This window comes from Lissotriton vulgaris, chromosome 8, assembly GCF_964263255.1.
Source record: "Lissotriton vulgaris chromosome 8, aLisVul1.2, whole genome shotgun sequence".
In the NCBI taxonomy this organism is placed as follows: Eukaryota; Metazoa; Chordata; class Amphibia; order Caudata; family Salamandridae; genus Lissotriton; species Lissotriton vulgaris.
This window is the reverse complement of record NC_141696.1, coordinates 1,126,508,281-1,126,527,801: the sequence shown is the minus strand read 5'-3', so window position 1 is coordinate 1,126,527,801 and position 19,521 is coordinate 1,126,508,281. Positions and strand designations below refer to the sequence as shown.

The following is a 19,521-nucleotide window of genomic DNA, read 5'->3' as shown; positions in this document are numbered from 1 at the left end:
GATACCTGACACGACCTGGGGCCAGTTAATCCACTTTTATGTCATTCACAGGGCATACCTCACCCCGGGGAAAATACAACAGTATTTTGGGGTAGACAACGCTGCTTGCCCCAGATGTAATACAGTCGGGGCGGACCTGGGTCACATGCTATGGGATTGCCCCTCTCTGGGAGACTACTGGCAGGAAGTTGGGCGGGCCCTTAACAGCGCGACGGACAGAGATATCCAGTACACTAAAGCGGTGGGCATCCTCCATTGGTTCCCGCACACGCCTAGAAACAAGAATACTAGCAAATTTATAGACCTGGGACTTATTCTGGCCAAGCGGGAGATTACGAGGAACTGGAAGTCGAGAGTGGGGCCCACATATAAAAGGTGGTATGGGGAATGTCTGAGGTGGGCCGCATGTGAAAGTACCTTGAGATACCAGGTGGCATGGAGGATGAATGACGAGAAGGCTCTGGAGAGGGCAACTGCATGGGAAATGATGGTGCAGGCGCTCCGCGACATGGACGCTGAGGAGTTGGAAGGCGAGGGTGAGCTAGATGGGGCAAGCCCTGTCACTGTACAGGAGAGCACACCTTAGCGAATGTCTGTTCCTCCTACAACGCACCAGGCACGTTTATACTGCTGATATGGCGCAGAGCGACCACGGGGGAGGGTGGGATGGAAGCTGGAATTGGCGGGCTGTTGGGGAACCGAAATTGGGGAAGGGGGAGGGGTGAAAATCACAAAAGCGACCCGGAAATGCTTGCTTACTGCCACTGACAGACAATGTAAGGTGATACGAGGAGCGCCCATGGATATGGCCACCCGCACCGGTGGAAAGGATGGGCCTCCCGGATAACTGAAAGACTAGTTAATATTACCCTTGTACACAGTGAATTTATATTGCTGCTTATCTTGACTGTACATTTATATTGGTGTTGCAATAAAAATGATGTTAAAAAAAAAAAAATAAGTAGAATGTATATAATAAAAGTAGCACCAGGCGCCTGTACCAGCTCTCAAGCACCCACTGGAAGTCCAGTGGAAAGGAGTATCAATTGTAGGGGAACAACAACAAACAAAAAAAAGGGGAAGATCACAGGCGGACCACCACTACCAATATGCCCCTGGAGAGTCTCCTTGTCTGTCCTGCCAGAGTCCGGCTGGCCGCGGGAACCTAGAGTCCGGCCGACGGGCGGAACCGGGAGAAACAGACGGGATACCCCCCCCCCCAGTGAGCAAAGGAGAGGATAGCCGGCTCTGTGGGCAGTGGCTACACAGGGAGACGACAATCCGCTTTGCAGGCAAGTAGGCGGAGTCGTCTGGCAGGAGTATCCAGGATCAGAGGACTGATCGGGGATACGCACAAGAACAAGGGAACTATAAAGAAGGCTCAGTAGAAAAAAATCCGGTATAATCCCTTGAGGAAATAGTACCGGCACAGCGAGATCTCTGATGGGACAGAGAGTGAAAATGGCTTGGGCGGAAGTGACGCGACGCGGAAGGTCCACACACTAGAGCGCGAAGCGTCGCTCACAGGGGAAGTCAGGCTTTTGACTGCTGCCTGACTTCCTTGCTCATGCGCTGTGCGGGACGGCCATCTTCAGTGGTGCACGCGAGCTGGCAGGCGTGACAGAATACCCCCCCTACAATCCCCCCTACAGGCTTGGGCTTATCAGGATGTTGCCTATGGAATTTCTTTATTAGTCTTGGAGCATGTACCTGGCTAGCTGTTTCCCATGTACGTTCCTCTATTCCATACCACTTCCAATGTATCAGATACTGAAGTTTACGTCTAACTCTGCTAGAGTCTATGATAGCTTCAACTTCGAATTCTAAGTCATCTTCCAGGACTAACGGAGGAGGGGACACAGGAAGTCTTGTACCCGGCTCTACTGGTTTCAAAAGTGAGACATGGAACACTGGATGTATCCTGAAAGAGGCAGGGAGGTCGAGTTTCATGGCTACGGGATTCACGACCTTTAGGATCTTATAGGGGCCTATATACTTAGGTTTGAATTTACAAACTCCCCTGATACTAAGTGTTTTGTTGATCGCCAAACCTCATCCCCCTGTATGTAAGGTGGTTCTTGACGCCTGTGGAGATCAGCGCTCTTTTTGTATCTTTATTTAGCTTGTTCTAGATTATCCAGTGAAACCTTGTGTCCCCTTTGTATCTCCTGTATCAATTCTATAGCAGCAGGTGTAGAGCCAGTGGAAGAAGACTGAGGAAAAACAGGAGGAGAGGAAAGACTAGGCAGAATTCTGGGATGATATCCATAGGAACTGTAGAAGGAAGTGAAAGGAGTGGAAGCATGATAACTATTGTTGTATGCCATTTCCGCCACCCAAACCATATCATCCCATTCGGTAAGGGAGTGTAACGCCTGACTTCTGATATATTGTTCGAAGCACTGATTAACCCTCTCAGTCTGTCCGTCTGTCTGTGGGTGGTGACTGGATGAAAGTCTCACATCTATTGCTAACAGAGAACACATGCCTCTCCAAAACCTGGACACGAATTGGGCACCCCTATCAGATATTAGGACGGAGGGGAGTCCATGTAGCCTGACTATGTGTTGTAGAAATACTAATGCCAACGTCTTGGCAGTGGGAAGTTCAGTCAATGGGATAAAATGGGCCATCTTGGTAAATATGTCTACCATAACTTATAGGGTGTTATGTCCCTTGACCGTGCGAGGCAATTCTACTATAAAGTCTATGGACACAGTATGCTAAGGGTTCGGAGGTGTGTGTAATAGTTGTAAAAGACTAAGCATGGGCGAATTTTGCGAATCCGGCGTTCGCGAATTTGCGTATTTGCGAATCCGCAAACTCTCGCGAATTAGCGGATTTTTTTTTGTGTTCGCAAGGGTGTCTGCCAGTTCGCGAGGGTTTTGTACCAGTTCGCAATTGCGAACGTACTTGTCGGCTCGCAACGGTCGCGACTTTGTTGTTTCTACGTCTGGTTCATCATCACAGGTTCACAGCACCCTCTGTTTCCCACTGCCATCCTCTGGTTCACCCATGCCACCCCCTGGTACATCACTGCCACCCTCTGATTCATCACTGTAGATTATGGGGGGGGGAAAGCAAGCACACCTGCTCTACTTCAACAGACATGAATTAATTTCTGGTTCATCACTGTAGATTATGGGGGCAGGACCTTTGTGGCCTACTTGTAGCTATTCTATGAGCCTGTTGTGAGGGTCAGAGCAGGGTCATAGAATAGTTGCAAGTAGGCAACTGAGCTCTGGAGGGGCCCCTCAGGAAGCACTACAGGGAATGGTTACTAATGATGAGTTTGAACTTTTGCACCTGCTGAGTGCTTTCAGTTTTGCAAAACTTGTTTTTCTGTGGGGCAATTCCTTCCAACCCCCGCCCCCCAAAAATGGACTCCTTGCAAAAAAAGTGCAGGCAAATGTCAACCTGAGGAGTTATTCTGATAAAAATCATCATTTTCAGAAGGTTTATGCTGCTTGCTGGTGGATTTCTTGTGCAGAATTGCAAATTTTGTAATTTCGCAAGTGCAAGATTGTTGCTGCCTGCCGCATCTACATATCCGCAATTGCGAACTCTAGCGATGCGTCGCCAAACTCCTGCGGTATTCCGCAGCAAGATCCAAAATGGCGCAGCACTCGCAAAATATTGAGAAAAACAACTCGGCAAACGCTGAATGGCGGTAAGTGAACGCCGCAGGCCGCAATATTGTATCACCAAGCAAAAAAATCCGCTGCGTGCAAATTTGCGGATTTTCGGTAAATTCGCGAGAGTTCGCGGATTGCGAATTTACCGAAAATCCGCGAGCGGAACGGATTTTCCGCCATGCTTATAAAAGACCTACAGGATTTTGATGTGAGGCCTTACTCTGGGCGCAAATGTAACAAGTTTGTATGTACTGTCGAGTGTCCTTGCTCATCCCCGGCCACCAGAAATGTCTTTTGAGAGCCTCTATCGTCTTCTTATAGCCGGGACGCCTAGCTAACGGATGAGACTGGTACCATTCTAGTGCTTGATGTTGCAATTCCGGGGACGGAAGAACCAAGCCGCACTCAACATAGTAATGGTCTCCCACCAATATGGCCTCTTGTGTTTGTGTGATTCGTTTCATGTTTTCCGACTCCTGTTCAGTCTTCACTCGGGCAAGGAACTCTTCCTCAGTACAGACCCCTCCTATGAATCTGTCTTGGGCAATAATAGGGGGTGGTTCTGTCTTCTCTTCCTCTTGATCATAACCCAAGCGTGACAAAGGCTCTGCTTTTCCGTTCCTCTTTCTCGCCCTGTACTTGATAGTGAAATCGTATTCGCTAAAAAACTTAGTCCAACGTAGTTGTCTCATTGAGAGGGCTCTGGCGGATTTCAAAAACTGGAGGTTACGATGATCAGTTAGTACAGTCACCGTATGATTGGCCCCCAACAAGTATTGCCTCCACTCCTCAAACACCCTCTTAATAGCCAAAAGTTCCTTATATCCTGTACTATAGTTTATCTCCGACTGTGTGAGTTTGCGCGAATAAAACGCCACAGGATGGTCTATCCCTGTCTCCGGATCGGCTTGTGAGAGTATTCCCCCGATGGCCACTTGGGAAGCGTCAGCTTCAACCAAGAACGGATAGGCCGGATTGGGATGGCGCAATATGGGAGCTTGAGTGAAGGCTATCTTCAATGCTTCAAAAGCTGCTTCCGCTTCGGGAGTCCCGTGGAAAAGCACCCCTTTCCTTAGTAACGAGGTTATGGGTACCACTAATTTGGAAAAACTGTCAATAAAACGATGGTAAAAATTAGCGAAGCCCAGTAGTCTTTGGATTTCTTTTACATTCCGTGGAATAGGCCAGTCGTGAATAGCTTCCACCTTTTGAGGATCCATGCGTAATCCTTGAGGAGATACAATGACCATGAGAAACGCTACTTCTTCTATATGAAAGAGACACTTCTCTAATTTACAATAGAGATGATTCTCCTTCAACCGCCCTAGTACCTTTTTTACCTGACTCTCAGGTTCAGGAACAGAGGAGGAGAAGATAAGCAAGTCGTCAATGTATGCTATGACGCATTCGTCCAGCAGCTCTCCCAATACTTCGTTAATGAAGAATTGAAATGCCGCAGGGGCATTACAAAGCCCAAATGGCATCACAAGATATTCATACAAGCCATATTTCGTGCAGAATGCCGTCTTCCACTCGTCCCCCTCCTTGACGCACACCAGATGGTATGCTCCTAGTAGATCTAATTTGGTGAATATGGTGGCGTTTTTTACTCTGTCAAGGAGAGAGGAAATCAGTGGAAGAGGGTACCGATTCTTTATAGTGATGCCATTTAGAGTTCGATAGTCTATGCAGCATCTCAGGCCCCCCTCCCGCTTACGGATAAAAAAGAGAGAAGAGGAAGCAGGAGACCGAGAGGGCCGAATAAACCCTATCGAGCATGGTATCTAAATATTCGCGTAGATACACGTTCTCCTTTTCGGTAAGGGAATAAACCCTACTGCAAGGTATCTTGGCCCCTTCTTGAAGATCAATACGGCAATCGTACGACATATGAGGTGGAAGAATGGTGGCTTGTTCTTCATCAAAAATGCTCTTGTATTCCTGATACAGTAAGGGCAACGAAAGATGTTCAGGAGGAGAGGAGGGAGGTAGTGTTACTACTGACTTGATTCCGTGCAAAGCACCCCCTAAATGATCCCCACAAATCTCTGGCCTAAAGTCCAAGGTGGCAAGCCCCCAGTCAATACAAGCGTTGTGAGTGCGGAGCCAAGGCAACCCGAGTAAAACAGGAAACTGGGGAGACTGAATAAGATCGAAAGTTAAATCTTCATGGTGTTCTTGGGTCAACTCTAAATACAAGATCTTGGTTTGGTTAGTTATGGGCCCAGATTTTAATACACTACCATCAATTGTTGTGACTTTCTCCCACATTTCTTTAGGTTCATGACATACATTATGTCGTTCTGCCCAATCCTTATCCATAAAGTTTCCAGTAGCCCCAGAATCAAGCATGATATTTACTTCTACAATATTATTACCCCAAAATAGACGTGCAGGTAGAAAGAAATGACTGGGGTGTTCGGGTTTGGTTTCTACGGATGAGACTGTTAAACCTGAATTACCCGAAGTCCCTGTCTCACTGGACCTCAGGCTTGCTAGTTTTCCGACTTCTTTGACTGAGTGGGTTTAGCAGGACAAGTCCTCAAAAAATGACCCGATTTGCCGCAGTGAATACACAACTTGTTATCTCTTCTTCGTTGTCTCTCTTCAGGACTCAAAGGGCCTCTAATCGTCCCTATTTGCATGGGTTCTTAGTCATCTGTTGTCTTTTCAGTCTCTATCCTTTTTTCACGATAAACATAGCTCTTGAGGTCCACCCTTCCTCTTTCCCTCTTTCGCTCTTGTATTCTGTGATCAAGTTTCACTACTAAATCTATACGGTCAGGGCATCCCTCAGGTGGATCAACTACCTGGGGCAGGGCATCCTTAAGTTCATCCCGTAATCCCTAATAAAATAAGGCGCTACGTTTTTCTCCGGGCCACCCTGCCTCTGCTTCTAGTCTATGAAATGTTGTAACATAGTTGGACAAATCTTTTGTTCCTTGTTTTAGGGATAGTAGTTCTGTATCAGCAGAATGTGTAAAAGTGTGTTTGTCAAAAAGTTTCTTTAGCTCTCTTCTAAAAGCTGAATAGTCTTGCAATAAAGGATCATTCCTCTCGATTAAGGGAATTGCCCAGTTAGCCGCAGACCCACCCAAATAAGATATAACAAAGGCTACCTTTGCTTGATCGGTAGGAAAACAGCTGGCCTTGCACATAAAGTGTAGATGACATTGACTGATGAAGGCAGCGAACCTGGCTGTGTCACCTAAAAAACGTTCAGGAGGAGCTAGAAGGACGGACTGGGGAGTTGACACATGTATGACAGGAGAGGAGGCACTAAGACCTCCTCTTCCTATTTCCTGATCTGTCCTTCTTTCTCTCTGTACGGTATCAACCCTGGAGGTCAAGGCTTGGGTCTCTTACTGCAGATTACCCAACATATTGGCTAAATCTGCCATCGTTACTTGGTTCAGTTCCATAGCACTCGGGCAGAAAAAACAACGAGGGCTTCGCACTCTAAGGATCCACGAGTTGTTTCCGCAGGAGTGCCAGGAACCGAAGATAGGCCCAACCCCTCCCTCCCACACCACTGCGTCTTTCAAACCATGGAATACAATGGTGAGAAAGAGGGAAAGGAGGGAACAAAACAAGGAAAGGAAGGGAAAAGACTCCGTGGACAGGATGCTCCAGCAGGATGAACACAGGCGCTAAGGAAGGTCTTGAATTCTTCTATAATTCTGGTTACCACAGATGTATTCCCAGGAGAACGCAAGGATTGGGTTTCACTACTACCTACCTTTAGTAACCCCAACGTGAGGTATAGGGACAGGGAAGGAGGTCACAATCTTATGTAGACGTTGATCTGCTGGTAACCTCTGTAACAATTGAACACCACTCACACTATTGGCATGTATAAGTAGAATGTATATAATAAAAGTAGCGCCAGGCGCCTGTACCAGCTCTTCATGCCCTCCAAGGCTGTGACTCCTGCCAGCTCTCAAGCACCCACTGGAAGTCCGGTGGAAAGGAGTATCAATTGTAGGGGAACAACAACAAACAAAAAAAAGGGGAAGATCACATGCGGACCACCACTACCAATATACCCCTGGAGAGTCTCCTTGTCTATCCTGCCCAAGTCCGGCCGGCCGACGGAACCTAGAGTCCTGCCGACGGGCGGAACCGGGAAAAACAGACGGGATACCCCCCAGTGAGCAAAGGAGAAGATAGAAGGCTCTGTAAGAAGTGGCTACACAGGGAGACGACAATCCGCTTTGCAGGCAAGTACTAAACAAACAGGGGTGGCTGGGCCCAATGGGAGAGAGGGTAGGCAGGGCCACAATAACGTGAAAAAAAGAATTTTTGCCTATGCCTCCAAATTTTGAATTAAGCACTGATTGATTGCAGATAAACAACACTTTATTAGTTTACCCCGACATTGATTTATGTCTTTGAGTCGTTACTTAATTAACAACAATTATCTTCATTCTACAACAACAGACATGGGATCGCCATCAACTTCATATCTAGCCATATACGATTCAAAAAACAATTTGTGCATATGTACAGTGCAAGAAATCAATGATAAACATTTAAAGAAAAAACATTTAGTCATACATACACAATCTATACATGGACAAAATAAGTCATGAACATAGTAAGAAAAATAGACAATTCACAGAAGAAAATCACAATCGTGGGGAGAGCGAGAGGAAAAAGTTTTTTTCAAAAATCAACTCTCAACTCGTGAAACAGATTCAATTTGTATTATTCAGGAAAAAACGCCCATTTTGTGCATCAGTGACATGGACCCTTAATGTCAGAAAAAGTGCCGTGAAACAGATTCAATTTGTATTATTCAGGAAAAAAGCCCATTTTGTGCATCAGTGACATGGACCCTTAATGTCAGAAAAAGTGCCGACGCGTTTCGAGTCCTGTTGCATTATTTACAGGATTCTCATCAGGGCGGTGTGATTGTAGTCCATGGGAACTGTTTATAAAAAGAAAAGGGGATTTTGTTTAATGAACGTGGTCCTCTAGCCAGTTGTGCTAATAAACAATACACGCATCCAAGTGCGGCATACCTTTTGTTTTATTGCCCCAAGTGGCTCCTGTTTGAGTGAAGGATTGTCTATGCCATACGGGTTTGGGCTGCAACAGAGCGAGATTTGAATAAATATTGCATTGTGCTCGATTGGTGCTTACTGAAAACGGGGTGCATAGGTTTAAAAGTTACCTTCAGTTTTCGCAACCCTTCGGCTGGTGTGCCGGTGTCAGAAATTAATTCTCAATGCTGGCGTGTTTGTCTCTCTGAAAGAAGGGGGATTTAGAAAAGAGTTGGAATTGGTCCCATTAACTCAGCCATGCACAGAGGCGGTAGCGCCTCACAGGGGAACTTACTTTTGGACAGTTCTACACGGGCGGGAAGGTCCTCACCGGTATTGGAAACTGTCTGGTGTCAGATCTGCGGGGCAAGGAGGAGAACGGATATCACTGCTCTCGTTTTTTTTAAAAAAGGCTACAGTATGGAAACGAGTTACAGTGTGAAAGGGTCTTGGTCTTACCATAAATCATCGCGGAGGGCTCCGCTTGTAAATCCTACTGCAAACCGGCACACTCTGTTTTTGGTTGTCCGGAGCAGTGCCGGTTCTCTCAAACATGAAACATGTGATGAGCTCCCGTCCAATCAGAGCCATGGTGGTTTCTAGTGCCTTGTGGGAAATGAAGTCAAGATTCGGATTTATGCCCGATTAATTTCACTGAGAGTGTTTAGGCCCTTATTGACACTGTCAAATTTTAGAATCAGATATGCCTCCTTGCGTAGTAACATAGTTTCAACATCTGGATAGCGTTTGGGATCTATCCAGACCAATGCTGTCCGTATGATTGTTTTTCAAAAAGTGTTCCACCATTGGTGCGGACATTACTTTTCTCTTTATTCTGGCATTAATGGGTTGATTTGTTTTTCCAATGTAAACTCTGTTGCATGGACAAACCACTGCATAGACGATATTTCGGGTTTTACAGTTCATAAAAGCCTCGTGTTTCCACTTGATGCCATGATTGATGAAAGTGTCACCTTCTAATGTTGTGGAACATGACACACAGTTACCACATTTGTGATGCCCACATAAAGGTTTCAAATTCCACTGAGCTATTAGGTCACTTTTAGGTGGGGGGATGTAATTGTCTGCTTTAATGAGTTGTTGTCCAATGCTCGTGTTTTTGCGCATTGCAAAGATGGGTTTAGAAAGAGGGTACTCGAGTGATTTCAGTAAATGCCAATTCTTTCGAATGATATTTTTGAATTGGTTTGTGTGTTGACCAAATGTTGTCACGCACACCAATTTGTCCAATTCCTTCTTTTGTTTTACCTGCAGAAGTGTATCTCTCGGAGTAAATTTGGCCCTGTTTTTAGAATATTTGAGCAGTTTTTTGGGGTACCCTCTTTCAGCCATCTCACTGCAAAATCTTGTTGCGTGTGAATCAAAGTCGTTTAGATTTGTGCAATTGCGTCTGATTCTTAATAGTTGACCGTAAGGTAAGTTTCCTTTAAGCTTTGTGGATGTGAGCTGGTATAATGAAGGATTGTATTCCTGTCTGTTTCCTTCTTATGCAAAGAGGTTGTCAACTTAGACTCGCTGGTGCCTACTGTGACGTCAAGGAAAGTCATTTCTTTGGGACTGGAGTTCAACGTGAATTTGATATCAGGGTGCCTTGAGTTAAGCCATACATGGAATTGATCAAGTTCCATCTGGCTCCCCTGCCACAGGAGCCAGACGTCATCGATATATCTCAGCCATTGAATGATATGGTCTGAGAAGGGGTTGTCATTATAAATGAATCTCTCCTCATATTGTGCCATGTACAGCACCGCCAGCTCCGGCGCATAAGGACAGCCCATCCCTGTCCCCTTGATTTGTATGAAAAAATCAGTCTCGAACTTGAAATAATTGCTCCGAAGAGTAATTTCAGCCAATGCTAGAATGAATGAAGAAGGCACCCGATGGGGTCTTTCTCGTTGTTCTAGATAAAGCTCAATAACCTCAAGTGCCTCGTCCTGCGGTATTTGGGTGTAGAGCGAAGCGGCATCCAATGTCACCATCAATTCAGTCAATTCATTGAATGTGCGCTCCTCAATTCGGGTGATAAAATCTGTGGTGTCCCTAAGGTGCGATTTCACTTGTTCTATACATGGTTTTAAAAAGAAATCAATGTATTTTGATGTTGGTTCTAGCACAGAATCGCATCCGGACACTATGGGTCTCCCAGGTGGTGCCTTATCATTTTTATGAATCTTTGGTAAGAAGTAGAGGATTGGCAGGCAAGTAGGCGGAGTCGTCTGGCAGGAGTATCCGGGATCAGAGGACTGAGCGGGGATAGGCACAAGAACAAGGGAACTATAACAAAGGCTCAGTAGGAAAAAATCCGGTATAATCCCACGAGGAAATAGTACCGGCACGGCGAGATCTCTGATGGGACAGAGAGTCAAAATGGGTTGGGTGGAAGTGACGCGACGCGGAAGTTCCACACACTAGAGCGCGAAGCTTCGCTCACAGGGGAAGTCAGGCTTTTGACTGCTGTCTGACTTCCTTGCTCATTCGCTGTGCGGGGGCGGCCATCTTCAGTGGTGCACGTGAGCTGGCAGGCGTGACACTATGTCCTGCCTTCCACGTCAAGTGCTCATTTTGCGTGGTGACTGGCCACTTCGGTAAAGTCTGCAGGAGGAGACCCTGCAGCAGCGCAGTCAAGTGTGTGGTATATGACTCGGAGCCCGAAACGAAAGAAGAGAAAGAAGACAAAGATTCCATCTTGTGCATAGAGGACCAAGTGTTGGGCGTCGACTGCACCTCCAGGAGGAAACCGTTCTGTCTTATGTCCATTGGAGGCATCCAGATCTCCATAGGGGCGGACTCAGAGTCCCCATTCACTATCTTAAAAAGAGTCATATGGGACGACGACTTTGCGGGCACACTAGGGAGTCAACTACACCCTATGGATGTACATCCTGTTACCTTCACGGGTGAAAAGATCCCCATGGTAGGATTCTGACGACTACACTTCGAATTCAAGGGGCGGGAGACCATGGGCAAGTTGTACGTGGCAGAAACAGGACCCTCGGTCCTGGGATGGATCGACCAAGAGGCACTGGGCATCCAGCTCAATCCCAGTGGAAAAACGCAAGTACTGATGACCAGCGAAGGCCCTGACCCCAACGTGGACAAACTTTGTGAAGAGTTCCCCAATGTCTTCGGCAGGACCTTCGGACAATTGTCTAAGTTCTCTCACAAAATCCAATTTAAAGAGGGGGCGGTCTCTGTCAGTCACGAGGTGCGGAACATCCTCTTCAACTGCAGAGAAGCCGTGCAACTCTAATTACAACGCTTGGAGGACAATGGAGTCATTGAACCCATGGAAAGCGCAGAGTGCCTGGCACCCTTGATGGTGGCACAAAAACCCAACCGAAAAGTGTGCCTGTGCATAGACCTTTGGGAACTGAACAAGAATATACTAGTCGACAAGTTCCTACTTCCTCAGATCAACGACATGCTGGCGCAAACGAGAGGAATGAAGTGGGTTTCAACCATTGTTCTTACGGCCGCGTGCCATCAGATCTTACTCCATCTTTCATCCAGGAAGCTAACCTCGTTCATCACCCCATTTGGATACTACCAGTTCAAGCGCCTGCCCTTCGGACTGGCGTCCGCAGCAGCTGTATTCCAAAAACTGATGTACAAGCTGTTCAAAGACTGCCGCAATGTCCTGTACTTCCAGGATGATATCCTAGTAATGGGGAGGACCAAGCCAGAACACGATGAGACACTCAGAAGAGTCTTGCGCACCCTGTCCACCAATGGCCTCACCGCCGAACTAGACAAGTGCAGATTCGGCCTGCGCAAAGTCACGTACCTGGGGCATGAAATCGGGGAACACAGAATTTCTCCGAAGACAGCCAACGTGGAAGCCATCAAAGCCGTGCCCAAACCAAGCTCAAAGGACGAAGTACGATCATTCCTCGGGTTGGTGGAATTCTATAGCAAGTTCATCGAGAACTTCGCGACCAAGACGCACAACCTATGCCAGTTGCTGAAGGACAAATCCACGTTCCACTGGTCGGCGGACTCAGATGCAGAATTCGAGGCCATCAAAACAGACATGCGAAGCCATTCCACTCCAAGGGTTCGACAGTCAACCCCCAGCATCTTGACTACTGACGCCAACGAGCAGGGATTAGGAGCCGTCCTGTCGCAACGCGCCACATACAGCGCAGAAGTCACCATCGGATTTGCATCCCGCTCCCTTGCGCCCAACGAACAGAAGTTTAGAGTCATAGAAAAAGAGATGCTGGCTGCCATCTGGGCAATGGAGAAATTCAGACAATACCTCTGGGGATCCAAGTTCACACTCCGCACGGACCACAAGCCGCTGATCAAAGTCCTCACGTCCAGCGGGAACGCATATCCAAAATTACACTCTGGCTCCTGGATTTCGTCTAAGATGTGGAATTCCTACCAGGCTACAAGAACAAAGTAGCTGACTTTCTCAGCCGGGCAGCTGCAATGGAGGACGCCCCACACTCCAACCGTTGGGAGGAATACCAAGTGGCGCTCACTGCAGACGAGGAGACCACCATTGGGGCGCAAGATTGGAAGACAGCATACGACCGGGACCAGGATCTCTCCAAGGTGAAGACCTATGTCACTCAAGGCTAGCCCGAGAAGAAACACTTGAAAGGAGATCTCAGGAAGTTCCGTTAGGTACGCGAGGAGTTATTTCTGAGCGACAACGCCACATTTCTCCTCAGAGGTGACAGTCATTCCCCCGAAGGGTGTGCTGGACCGCCTCCTCACCATACTGCATGAAGGCCATCTCGGCATTGTTAAATCCAAACTCAGAGTCAAACAATCATACTGGTGGCCGGCAGTGGACAACGCTGTGGAAAGGTTTGTGCGAGCATACCAACAGTGCGCTAACACAGACAAAGCACACACAATGCTGAGGCCCCCCGATGGGGGAATTCAACACGCCCACGAACCCATGGGAAGAATTGTCAGTGGACATCCTGGACCCCATCCTGGACTCGTGGGGAGTACCAAAACACATGATCGTCCCCGTAGACAGATACTCCAAGTGGCCGGAGGTGGAGATCTGAGAGAAAATGGACACCATCATCACATTTCCGTCATCACATTCTTGACGAACACATTCTTGAGGGAGTGTATTCCAAGAGTCCTCACCAGCGACAACGGCCCCCAGTTCACCTCGGAGAAGTGGACAGCATTCCTCCTAAGAAATGGCATCCGAAACAAACACACGCCAGTATATCATCCCGCTGGCAACGGCCAAGCAGAACGGTTCAACCGAGTCCTCATGGGCTCAGTACAGGCAGCCATTGGCGCGGGCAAGAACTGGGAGACAGAAATCAGGAACACTGTATGGGCCTGTCATATCACTCCCACACTTACCGGGTACAGGCCGTTCCGGATCCTGCATGGCAGGGAGCCGTTCACAAGGGACAACCTGACGTGGATGGACTTGAAACTTCAGAGCTGCTGGTCACCAGCAGTGGTGAGAAGCAACATACAGAAAGCCCAAAAGATATACAAGGACAATTACGACAAGACTCACGGGGACTGGGTAAGAGTGAAACTGGGCCACTTAGGCAGGAAAGGTGACAGCAAATTCAGCCCTCCACTGCAATTCCAAAAACTCTACACCCGCTCAGCACTACTAAGCGACAGCAAAGTATGGTCGCACAGCAGAATGGCAAAGTGCAACAAAGTCCTACAGTGGCAAGCTAATGGGTCCCCTCCCGCAACGCCACCTCAAGGGAGAACGATGTATCTGGATGATGAAGTCGCTACCGACAACGCTGAGTCCGGTGGTCCGGAAGGGGGGACAGGGGACAACACCGATTCGGCTGGTGAAAGAAACAACTCCGCCCTAGCACAACATAGACCTCGTCAGACGCCCCGTAATGCGAATACACCAGGAACAAGGCAAGGGAGGTCCACTCCACACGACAACGACCAGAGAAGAGAATCGCAAGAGGAGCAGGCCTCCTACACATACACCCGCACAGGTAGAAGAGTGGTGCGACCAAGAACATACAATGACTTTACCACATAGAGCTCCTAGGGGTCAACATCATCTTACCCGGAGCTGACAACCCAGACACCCAGGGCTCCTCTGCTGAGGGCTCACCATGCACAAACTGGGTATACGGGTGTTCATGGACAAGTTACCGACCATACGTTTATGTAGTTGGGACAATTGTTCATATGCCTGTTGCATTGTTATTAAAGGAGGGAGATATGTGGTGTCGCGTTCTAGTGCTCTGCACCCACGTGATCTGCAGCCCTCCTCTTGGTATCGCGAGAGGCAGCAGATCGTGGGGCAGAGCGAGAGAGAAGTGTAATGCCTGTGCCTCCCCTTTGAGAGTAAAGCATTTCATAACGACGCACTGTGTCTGCGTCTTCCTTGTGCCGGATGCCCGCACGTTCCTCAACACCACAAAGTCCTTTGTCATGTACTTAAAGAATTGACCTCCAGAGCGAACCTTGAGAGCAATGCACACCAAACTATGATTCTCACTCAAAGTTCCTGTATAACGTGTTGTTGCTTGTGAACCACAAGTAACACAATTCTCTGGGAAGGCAGTTTAGAGACTAGATGGGAGGAATAGAAACCGAACTGGTCATGTGACCTATTCAACCACCTCCACAGTTCCTTTGGATCTCCAGTCTGTCGTCACTGTTCTGTTTCATTTGCTGTGGAGAACCTTGTCTAGTACCGGGATCTGAGGGAAGAGTCCCGGAGAAACCTTATGTCTGTGCATTAATAAAAAAAAGCTGCGCTGCCATGCTGTATGTCCAAAATAAAGCATCTGCAAAAGAGGTCCCTCATGTTCCGGTTGGGCGGATTTTTAAAGTGAAAGCTGTGCCCTGCATAAATAACAAAAGCATCTGGCCATGCTTTGTGATGAAGCGTGGCGGGGCAGCTCTGTATGTGCAAATAAAGCCATTCACAAAAGCGAAATGGGGCCCACACATTCCGAGTGGGCTGAAATTTAAAGTGAAAGTACCCATTCTGTGTAATGAAGCGCTGCAAAATAAAGGGGAACAAACCGAAGCAAATGGAAACAGGATTGGTTGCAGAAGGGGGAGAGCGTGTCCTGCCTGCAACAGCAGTCACACCAAACGTGTATTTTCCCCACCATATTTCTGAAACTCACTGTAGATTCACTCTTAACTTTGAGCCTCTCTCAGCAGATGTTTGATGTTTGATGTTTGGGGGTTTTTATATAGCGTACGTACACTCCAAGGAGCATCTTGGCGCTATTGACTTCATTGCAGTATGGAGTGTTGGGAGGTTCTAACTGAGCTTAATAAAGTCCTTAGACTAAGGTCTTGCATTTTGATTCCGATAGTCCATAGATCCAGGTTTTTAGTAGTTTTTTAAAAACTTTTTCTGATGGGGATGCTCTAAGATGAGCTGGGAGAGTATTCCAGGCTTTAGCGCCTAGGACTGCCAAAGATTTTCCACCTTTAGTGGCCAGTCGGAACTTAGGTATGATCATTAGATTGGCCGTAGCTGACCTGAGTTCTCTATTTGGAAGGTATCTGTGAAATTTATTGGACAGATATTTAGGTCCGCACTTATGATAACCTCTGTATGTGATCAGAAGGATTTTAAATAGTATCCGTTTCTGGATGGGGAGCCAGTGCAGTGTGTTCAGGGCAGCTGATGCAGATGATTTTCTAGGCCATCTCAAAACAAGCCGGGCCGCCGCATTTTGGATCATCTGCAGTTTATGTAGGGTAGATTTTGCCACCCCTGCGTACAGACTGTTGCAGTAATCAATTCTCGATGTTATGAGAGCAATTGCAACTGTGCGACGGGCGGCCAGTGGCAGGTAATCAAAGAACTTGCGGAGGCCTCTGATTATGTTGAAACAGACGCCAGCCACTTCTTTAGATTGCTGTTTGAAGGATAGCATGTCGTCAAATTTTATTCCTAGATTACGTGTTGCACTGATGGTATTAGGGGGGGCTTCCGCATCTGAAGGCCAGCAGGTGAGTGGGGAAAAGATGTTGTTTTTTCCGAAAGGCAGGATCTCTGTCTTGGCAGAGTTGCACTTAAGATGGTTGTTGTGCATCCATCCAAAAGTCGCGGTTAGGCAGTCTTTCAGTATCTGTTCGGCCTTTTCTGTGTCCTCATCTAAAACCAGGACCAGTTGGGTATCGTCTGCATATGCAACTGTGGTTACATTATGAGCAGCAATTAGATTGATCAGGGGTGCCATATACAGATTGAACAGGGTAGGGCTCAAACTAGAGCCCTGAGGCACTCCATACCTGATCTCCTTCTCCTCTGAGTAGAAGTGTCCTAGTCTGGTTATCTGTTTTCTATGAAGTAGAACATTTTTAAACCATTTCAACATGGTGCCCCCTATGCCTGCCACAGCTAGGCGATGTAATAAGATGGCATGGGACACCGTGTCGAATGCTGCGGATAAATCGAGGAGAATTAGGACTACCTTCTTCCCCTGATCAAGTGCCGCTCTTATGGTTTCTGTTGTTGACAGAAGTGCTGTTTCTGTAGAGTGGTTAGCTCTAAAACCCCCAAGCAATCAGAGAGTTTAATAACTAACTTAACTGACATAGTTCTCACTGAAGACGAGAAAAATATTTTAGAGAAAGGTCTTAGTTTTGTTCCGACTCCCAACCTAGATATTTTCAAACTACGGTGTGAGTTGACTGATTTTTTTCGAAAATTGAGACTCAAGAGTTTCTTCGAGAAACAAACGACAGATGCCAATCAAAGGACACAGAGTGACACAAATTTCAGATTAAAATCTACTTTCCAACCACCCCAACACAGTGTTCCACCAGAAATATTGGCTTTTGAACAAGCCGTGGTCAAAAAAATTGAATCCTTAGGACCACCAAGTCCCTATAAAAATCTGACTTCGGGAGAATTCAAGGCTATACGGTCATTACAGAACAACACTAAAATAGTAATAAAGAGTGCAGATAAGGGCGGAGGTGTGGTCATCCAACACAAAAGAGCCTATGACCAAGAATGTAGACGCCTACTGGATAATGAAACAAATTACATCTTACTGAGGGAGGATCCAACTGAAAATTTGAGGTCTGAGATTATAGAATTAGTCACATCAGCTGAATCTGAAGGCCTAATCACAAAGCAGGAAGCAGACTTTTTGACAACATCAGAGGGTAAAATTCCCTATTTTTACATTCTCCCAAAAACACACAAAGGGATTCTTCCACCCCCAGGAAGACCAATTGTCTCTGGGTTGGGTTCCCTGCTGGAACCCTTGTCCAAATACTGCGATTTCTTTTTGAGACCAATAGTGGAAACCACCAGTACATACATCAAGGACACCAAAAGCTTATTGATGATGTTGAAATCAATAAGTTTACCCGAAGAACAATGCTTTCTAGCGACACTAGATATAGAAAGCCTTTACACTTGCATTCCGCAAGATGCGACCATAGAGGTAATTGCCCACACACTTGACAACAGCAGATGGGAGTACAATACATCCAAATCCTTTGTAGTGGAATGTGCCTCCCTGGCCCTTAAAGGGAATTTCTTCCAATATGAAGACCGGTTATATTTACAAGCTACCGGAACTTCCATGGGGAGCACTTTTGCCCCTAGTGTAGCGGGTCTGTATGTTCAATTTTGAAAAACTACATATTATATCATCAGACAACCCCTTTGTGAAAACATCATTCTATGGCAAAGGTACATAGATGATGTGCTGTTGATTTGGAGAGGTGGTGAAGAACGTTTGATCACTTTCTTCAGATGGGTCAATGATTGTGACCCTAATTTGAAATTTACCCATGAGCACAGTGAATCTACTGTAGTATTCCTGGTTTGACCATCGAGAGGGTAGGAAATGAATTAAGAACTAAAACTCACTACAAACCTACCAGTAAGAACAACCTGTTACACTATACCAGTTTCCATCCGCGCCCACTAAGGGAGAATCTGCCTTTTGGGCAGTTTCTCCGCATTCGGAGGAACTGCTCAGATGTACATGATTACAAAACACAGGCTCAAGATCTCACAGAAAAGATGCAAGTCAGGGGACATCCAAAACATCTCCTAACAACCAGCTGCAAAAGGGCTCGGAATCAAAATCGAGATGCCCTCTTGGAGGAGAAACCCCAAGCTGAGAACAACGAGGTACCACTTACCTGTGTAACGACATTCAACACAGCCTCAAATATGGTGGCACGCAGCATTTCCAAACACTGGAGAATTCTTACATCTAACTCCTGCAATTGGGAAAAACCCCTATTCTCTTACAAAAGGGCTAAAAGCCTTAAGGATGCTTTAGTACACACCCGCCCTAGAAAGAGACAAGAACCCACTCAAAATGTCCTAAATATGTGGGGATTACCACCAGTGGTAGGCCACTATCCATGTGGTAATTGTAGTGTTTGCCCACTCACAATTACTTCAAAAACACTGACTTTGGAACCCGACAAAATCTGGGAACAAAGAAACCATACGAACTGCAACACGCTGAACACCGCTAGGCTCTGGAACGACCTTCCCCTCTCACTCCGGTCCAACTCAAATCTTCTCTCATTCCGCAAAAACTTAAAAACATGGTTGTTTGACAAACCCACTGTACCATAGCACCTCCTCCGTCACTTTCTGGTCAGCTCAGCGCTTGGACGCCCACGGGCAGCAATCGCGCTCTACAAATACCGTTACAATTACAATTACAATTACAACACAGCCAATGTGGTATATTTAATAACTTGCCCATGTGGTCTGAAATATGTGGGAATGACGAGAAGAATGGTCAAACTCCGTATGTGTGAACATCGAAGCAGCATACGCTGTGGCAAGAGCAATACAAAAATGACTTCTCACTTTTTAGAGCAGAAACATTCCCCGG

General features: G+C 46.8%; 1 protein-coding gene across 3 annotated transcripts in view; it reads left to right on the top strand.

Moving 5' to 3' along the window:
* SETDB2 (SET domain bifurcated histone lysine methyltransferase 2) overlaps positions 1-19,521 on the top strand; it is a 535,415-nt gene that overhangs the window by 365,903 nt on the left and 149,991 nt on the right. The window lies entirely within an intron of this gene.